Here is an 8314-nt window from a genome sequence, read left to right on the forward strand (position 1 = left end):
ATGAATCCTATGACTTGCATTTCTGTAATTGGTATGGTTATTAATTACCTCACACTAGGCAATATTCTTTTAGTCTAATTTGAGTTACTGGATATGTTGAGAGTAACATATTTCTTTTAAAAAAGTTCTATGATTTGAACTTTTCATCAACTGCTTACCCCAGTTAGGGAAACTCTATTCAATTAGTCAAAATCAATGTAATTTCATATACACTGTAAATTAGAATGTTTCTGCTACAAAATATGACCTTAATTATAACTAAATTTTATTTTATTTAAATTTTATTTTTTAAAATTCTGAAAATGCTTTTTCTGTATATAAAGGACACAAAAGAATTCTATATGGTATTGTGAATCTCCAACTTATACTGTTTTTAAAAAATATATATTAAAATTCATACTTTCTTTTAAAATTGTCCTTCCTTCTTGCTTATGTGAACTTTTTCTAGTTCTCTTCAGTGGTGGAGGTACAGTGTCCAGTAGTGACTGAAACACTGGCATTACACTGGATTGAAGATTATGGATTTCAGTCTTGACTCCTGTCAAGGCAAGGCCTTGGATTCATAGAATTTGAAGATGAGAGGAAATTTAGAAACCATCAGGTCCAATTCTGTCATTTTTATAGATGAGGATATTAAATATCCTCATCTACAAAAAAAAATTAATGGATTTAGAGTCAGAGGTAATATATTCTAAGTTTGTCTCTGACACTATGTGCATGGTCTCAAAGAAATAATTTGGTTTTTGTGGAACTCATTTACTTTTTTCTTTCTTACTTTTTACTATGGGATACTTCATAGATTAGCATGTCATCCTTGCCCACAGGCCATACTAATCTCTGTTATTGTTCCAATTTTAGACTAGGTACTTCCTAAACAAGCACTGTAATTCATTTTCCATATTTGTAAAATGGGGATGTTGGATTACATTAGTAATGTCAAACACCAATGGAAATGAAGCTCAGTAAGCCCTATATGAGGGCAATATATTTTGTTTTAAAATGTAATATTACCAATATTTTATTGTATTTTTACTTGTTTTGTTGAATATATCCCAGTTACATTTTCATTTGGTTTGGGTCACACTTGGGAATGTGGTTGACACTTTTGGACTCAATAGCTTCTCTCATGCAGCTCTAGAGTTATGTCCTTTGATCTCTCTTACATTCAGTTTCCTCATCTGTAAAGTGGGACTACTGAGATTTGTACTACTTACCTAAAAGGATTATTGTGAGAAAAAGAAAGTGTTTTGCAAACCTTAAAAGGCAAATTCAATGCCATAAATTATTTGAGATAATATCATACAATGGAAGAAGGTTTGGATTAGAATCCAAGGATCTGAGTTTCAATCCAGAATCTTCTATTTATCATCTGTGTAACACTTAACTTCTCTAACTCAGTTTTCTTACTTATAAAATGAGAAATGCCTGAAAGCGCTTTCTGGTTTGAACTGATTATCCAATTATTAAGTGGCAGAGCCAGAATTTGTACCCAGGTCCTCTAGCTCCAAGTCAGTACTCTTTCCAAATCACTTTACCTCTCAGGAACTCAATTTCCTGCTCTATAAAGTTAGAGGGTTGGACTAGGTGATTTCCAAAGTCTTTTCCAGCTCTCAATCCTGTGATACTATAAAAAGATTTTGACAATAATAAAAACCTGTCTCTGTGAAGTAAGAATCAGGATTATTATTTTGTGACCAAGAATTTACAGGAGCTTCTCATCATCTCTTTATTTGTTATTCTGCTGTCAAATCTTAATTTATCAATCTGCTTTGTGACTTTTGGCAATGCACTTTCTTATTGAAAATATATATCAGTGTGCATAGCTTAGAAAAGTTCCAGTCCATGCAGTTGCAGCTTTCCCACACTGAGATAGCAAATCTGCAGCTAAGGCCAGCAGCCTGATAGGCACAATTCCCTACATTTCATTTCTTGTTCAAATATATGATTCCTTAAAGCATTACTAGAGTTGTGCCATCCTAACTGGGAGAAAAGAGAGGGAATTTCTTGGAATGTAGCTATAGTAAAATGACTTCTGTGAAAAAATTCTTTTAAATATTTGTTGACACTGGCAGCCAGTGGAGGTTTACTGGAATGAAGGCCTTCCTCTACCTTCCTCAACTTCTCCCTGAACTTCACCAGCTCCCTTGAATGAATATATTTGTCAACAAATATAATCTGTGTTGGCCACTGTTATAGTCCTGAAGAAGAATGGCTGCTGGGGCTATGGGCTGTAGAAAATCATGAAAAGGCTCTCCTCTACTTGGAGATAATTATCATTCTTCTAAGTTTGGATCAGATTAATGATAGCAAAAGACTTTAGCAAAATAAAGATAATTGAATCGCTGCTAATTTTTAACAGGTACATTTCCATCCATCTTTCCTTTTGTTCTTTAACACATCAATTTTCTATTCAACACAAATGCCCTTATTATCTCATACAAATGGAAAGTCTTTGTTATTGATGGTACAGATTTGTGTCTGGTGTGAGTATGGCTTAAAATCAGAGTGTTGGAGCTTCAAGGGTATATTAGAGATCAGCTGATATAAATGGAATCAAGATACCTGTGTTGAGTTCTTTACTCTGTCTTTGAATCTCAGCTTCTCTCCTTAATGGTAATATTTGTATAAGCTACCTCACTGAATTATAGTGAAAAAAGTGCTTTGTCAACTATAAAAGTCTATATAAACCTATTATTATCATTATCACCACTACCATCATTATCATCATTATTGCCACCCTCTTCTTCTTCTTCTCCTCCTCCTTCTCTTCTTTCTCCTCCTTATCAAAATCACTGTCACCATTCCCACCATCACCATCTCTCCCATCAACAAAGTATCTTGCTAAAGTCATATAGCTATTTAGCAGAACTTGAACTAAAATCCTTGATTGACAGGGTGTTACTCTTTCACTGCTCAAGGATTCAAATCATATATGTATAATTTGATATATTTTTTAATTTTGGTATATAATTTGAATTTATATCTAACTAGGATGATTTGGAAAGATATTATTCATGTTTAGTTGAATTTTAATTCAACTTTTGTTTCCAATAAAGGCCAGGGAGAGACAGAGATCAAAAGACAGATATACATACTGAAAGAGACAGAGGAGAGAGAGAGTATAAATAAATAGGATAAATAAAAAAACATATACTGTATGCCTTATTTGCTATTTTCAAAGACAAGGCAAAGCAGCATTATATTTTTATGCATTATTATTTAGAAAATGAATTATGCATAAACTGTTTCCAAAATATCAGAACAACTCATTAACATAGCTACAAGGCTTCCCAATAGCTTTTTTTTTTTAATTTAAAGAAGTGAAGAATGTATGTATAGGCAGTAAGGACAGGTGTAAGGATTGAAGATTAGGTTATTTATGGTCACCTTGAATGGTCAAATTGTCAGCATCATGATGCAAGTAGCCAAAAACTCTGGATAACCCCACCCTGCTTTGTCATCATGACACAGTCAAAAAAGAAATAGTAAAAGATAATTCGATTGAATCATGTAAATAGATTTTTCCCCCTCTTACTCTCCTCCAAGGAGAATTTGATTTAAAGTAATTATATATACTGTCAATTTGAACAAAGGATAGATATTAGACTATGATAATTTTTCTGTAATTATACACACTTGCTCTAAATTATGTTTACTAATATATTATTAATCTTTGGAATTACAGAAGCATAAGTCTCATTCATTCACTCAACTAGCATTTTTAAAGGAAGGAAAATAAAATATCCTAAGGATCAAATGAGGCCTTCTTGCTGACTTGGGGTAAACCTTCCCTCTGCATTTTAAGCCCCTTGAGGGCAGTGAATGTTTTTTGTACTTGCAGGTACCCAGTGTAGTGCCTAGCATATATTAATCCTTTACAAATGTGTTGAACTGAATGGAATACAATACTAGCTAATATTGAATTAAATATTAGTCCACTAAAACTTGATTAAAAATTACTCCAAGTGATCCTACAAGTTGTCTGACTAACGTACAAACAAATTGACCAATTTCATTAATAGAAGAAATTTCTCCACTGGCAGTTCTCCATACTAATGAAATCAAAGATGTGGACAAAAAAAAAAAAAAAAAAAAAAAAAAAAAAAAAAAAAAAAAAAAAAAAAAAAAAAAAAAAAAAAACTTCTAACAAAAACAAAATAGTTGAAGAGAATTAAAATAGGAGTGTCTAACCTGATAAAAATGATAACATTGGAGATGAAGACATTAGCAAATTTAATTCACGTTTTAATTCCTACTTATTTTTCTACAAGCCAAAAAAGGCAATTTTGTAAGCTAACATATATAAAGAACTATTTTGTATTGAAATATTTATTAAAGTACTAAACCTCTTAGATATTTTTGATAGTCTGTGTGAGATCTCATTCATTTTTAATCCAGTAAAACTTGAATACATAAAATAATTTCATCTGATGGTGATATATACATAGTCCTAATGTTTATATTTTCAACTTTTCAAAATTCCAAAAATTTACAGCAAACTAAACTTAACTCATCTTTGCTAAGGATACTGGAAGCCCACTTTTGTATTCTGAATGTCAGCACCAAAGAACATTTGATAAAATAAGTTTTATATGTTATTTATGAAGAAGACACTTAAGGATTTAAATAATTCTTTAAAATATTTACATTTTTTCCCTCCTGACTTTTTGTTGTACACTGTGTTTTATAGAGCTTCTTTTGTATTTGATGGAGATTTCAAACTAGAGATTTATAGTTCAACACCTCACCACAAATTTTGTAAATATTCAGTGGGGGCTTGGTCCTGAAACATAAACACTTCTTCCTATTGAAGGTCTGAAGAAAAGCAGAGCTCTCATTTATTATGTGATATCCAGAAGACTAAAGAGATGTGGGACTCCCTCCCCCCATAACCTCAGCCCCAGGAACATCTTCTTCAGCAAGAAAAATGAAATGTCATCATGCTGAGGTGAATCATAACGAATGTGATGTCTTGGCTGACACTGAAAATAAATGGAAGAAAGTTGTGAGAAATATTGGTGATTTTTTTTTCTAGGAGATTGGGAACAGCTTTATAAATTAAACAGTATGTGATGACAGTTTAGGGGCAGTAAGTAAACTACTCAGCAGATAATCACCATGGAAACAAAAAAGTTTAACCATCAGCAAACTAAAATAAGTACTTTTGAATTTAGCAGTTAGATAGGACAATATAGAATATTTTTAAAAATCTCTTCTTGGTGGATTGATAATGAAGAAAAGAGATATACAATTGGAGAGTGCATAACTTTAAAAGGCCAGAAAACAAGAACCATCAAGTCTAGATATAATTAAAAAATAATAATAATAATAGCAACAATAATTTATATAGCCTTTAAAGTTCATAAAATGATTTATCTATGTTAACTCCTTTGATGTATGTAAGTTCTTCTGTCCAAATGTTGTGTCTGTATTCAGCATTTCCATGTTAATTCTGTAAAGCAGGATTTACAGATTTTCTACATATTTTATTTTATTTCCTATTTTACAGATGAGAAAATGAAGGGTCAGAATGGTGATATGGGATCAAGATCTAGAACTGAAAGAAATCTCAAAGACCATCTCATCAAATTCCCTCTTTTTACAAAACTGAGCCCAGAAAGGTTGCGTCATACTTTAGAGTGTTAGGATTTGAAGTTGTTTCCTCATATTAGAGCCAATGCTCTTTTCATCATATTCTTAAGTGACTTACTTAAGGTTGCACAGGTGATAGGAGATAAAGATGTCATTATAACACAATTCTTAAGCCTCTAAAACCAGAGCATGTGTGTCCAGTTTTGTAGCATATTTGTTCAGGTTGCCTTAGGCAAAACTATGACTTTCATTACTTCCATCTCCCCTTCCTGGACTCTATTCACCTTTTTGTTGTTCCCCTTACTTTAGGTCCCTGGCATGCTTATACTTTCTTTACATTTCTTTTCATCAGAAAATTGAAAAATTTAAAGGGGTTCCCAGTGAATCAAGAATACTTTATCTGAGATTTATAAACTTATTTTTCTTATATTTTTGGCAACCATATTTCAATATAATTGATTTCCTTTGTAATCCGGGGTCCATGGAATTCATCACACTGCTAAAAAGATAGATACTAAAATAAAACAGGTGAAGAATCCCTCCTATAGAAGCTTCCTATAGAGATTCCTAATTGTGGATGATATTATCATGATTTAATCAAACTCTGGAATTGCAGAGAATCCTAAATGAGTTGTGCAATCACTCCAAAGAGTTCAATTTAACTATATATATATAGGAAAAGCCAAGTGGATGAGAAATGCTTGCTTTCCATTAAAAGTATGTAAAACAAGGGTATGGCTAGACCATCTAATTGGTCCAACACTACATATATTTTAGATGTACATTCCAGGTGGGCAATGAATTGGGTCTAGAAATGAATAGGCAAGAAGAGGCTGGATTGTATTTCAGATTCATATTGCATTTTTCATTAGCTAAAATAAAAGGCTGATCAATCTTTTTTTTCAGTGTTATTATTATAAGAATGAAAGTCATGAAATGCCATAATTTCTGAAGAATTAAAATTATGACATTTAAATGGTAATGTACATAATAATAATGATGATAATAGTCCAGAAAAGCATGATGGGAATAACAAGAATACAGTATATTGCCAATGGAAAATTGCACACACAGCATATGCCAAAAAAAAATTATCTTCAAAGATATATATAAGCAGAAAAGAAGGTGTACTGGTCATACAGAATGAACAAGGGATAACTAATAGCCTGCTTATTCCACTGTTACCCATGTACTGTCAAAAGATATAAGGGAGCACTTTGGAGGGAACACTCCTGGAGGATAGCCTCCTGGAGGATTTGCAATAGAACAGGGATGAGAGTTTTCTATTATATAAAAATATGGATGGATGAAGCTTTGTACTAATAATGGGGGGGTATCCATATCGAAGAGATTGCATGTAATTATTGGAGCATTGATAAAAGTATAAATTATTACTAAATTTCAGTGTATTATATCCTTCTGTCCAGAATTTGTATTTTAATAAGAACAGTGAGAGGAAATCTCCAAATGTGAAATTTCTGACTGGATAGAAGTGGGTAGGAACTTGATTTCTCCATAATTATTTTATGAAGGCAATTTCTTATTCTACTCTAAGGTCATCTGGCAGCTATTTCTGGATCTAACAGCAAAAAGTTAGCTTATACCTGACTGCTGCCAACTCTGAGAGCTCCCTATCCAAGTCTGAAGCAAATTTGGAGAATAAATAACCTTGAGAATTAGCATATGATAGAGTTGTCCATGCAATACTGTCATCTTTTCTGATTATCATCCTTTCTAAGAGAACATTTCAAAAGGTTATTTGGCACTAGGTATAGGAGAGTCCTTGCAAATATGCTCAGCAATATGTCTAGCTGCAGAGTAGATGCACTGAGATAACTTGCTGTTTAACATTGTCAGAAGAAAGTCAGTTTTATTTTGGCGCAAGTTGCCCAGATCCTTGATTTAATTCTCTTCTTTGCTAGTGGCTAAATTTTGTTACTATTGGTTTATTTAATGCTGTACCTCAACAATAAGGTTGATAAATGTGAGTGACTTGTCTACACAAGGTTAATAGTTCAATTGACTCAATTAAAAACACAACTGAATTAACTGACTTCTAATGGTTACTGGTCATTTTGATTTCATATAGAAATAGCCTTTAAATTAAGTTAGTAATTTTAATCATTCACAATATTGGAGGTATTGTAGTTTATAGTTTAGTTCCACACCTCTGTAAAAGTAACAATATTTGAACACTGTTAAAAGAGAGAATATAGCTTTATTGATCCTTGATGTTAAAACACTTTATTTGGAAAAGAATGGCCAGAATCAAGGAAATTTATTTTGTATAGTGGCAAACTACTTTTTGTCCCATTCTCCCAAATGAAACAAAATAAAACAAACAAAAAAGTGGTGACCTGGAATCTTAATCTTTCACATAATAAGCACTGCAATAAATATGTCAAATTGTATAAATTTCATTTAAATGGAATTTTATCTGATTTTTAATTGACTAGTATCTTCTGGGAAATGGACGTGAATATTTGCAAGGTAAAGACTCTCAACTAATACTTCACATTAAAAAAAATTTCCCTCAATTACATGTTAAAATATTCTTTAACATTGCTTAAAAATGTTTTGAGTTCTAAATTCTCTCCTTCCTCTCCAACCTTTCCCATTTTGATGCTTGGAAATAGCTGAATATTATATATCACATATCTTTAATCATGTACTAGAGAGCTGAATTTTCACTTTTCATATAGGTATCTAGGTGTGATCAAGA

At 32.1% G+C, this 8314-nt stretch overlaps 1 non-coding gene across 1 annotated transcript; it reads right to left on the reverse strand.

Annotated features, from left to right (window-relative positions):
• Positions 1-777: 777 nt before the first annotated feature.
• On the reverse strand, positions 778-882 carry LOC111718955. Its single transcript, XR_002769305.1, has one exon. It is a non-coding gene; the product is annotated as a U6 spliceosomal RNA (small nuclear RNA).
• Between the last annotated feature and the right edge of the window lie 7432 nt (positions 883-8314).

The sequence above is a fragment of the Sarcophilus harrisii genome, chromosome 1 (genome assembly GCF_902635505.1).
Source record: "Sarcophilus harrisii chromosome 1, mSarHar1.11, whole genome shotgun sequence".
Taxonomy (NCBI): domain Eukaryota; kingdom Metazoa; phylum Chordata; class Mammalia; order Dasyuromorphia; family Dasyuridae; genus Sarcophilus; species Sarcophilus harrisii.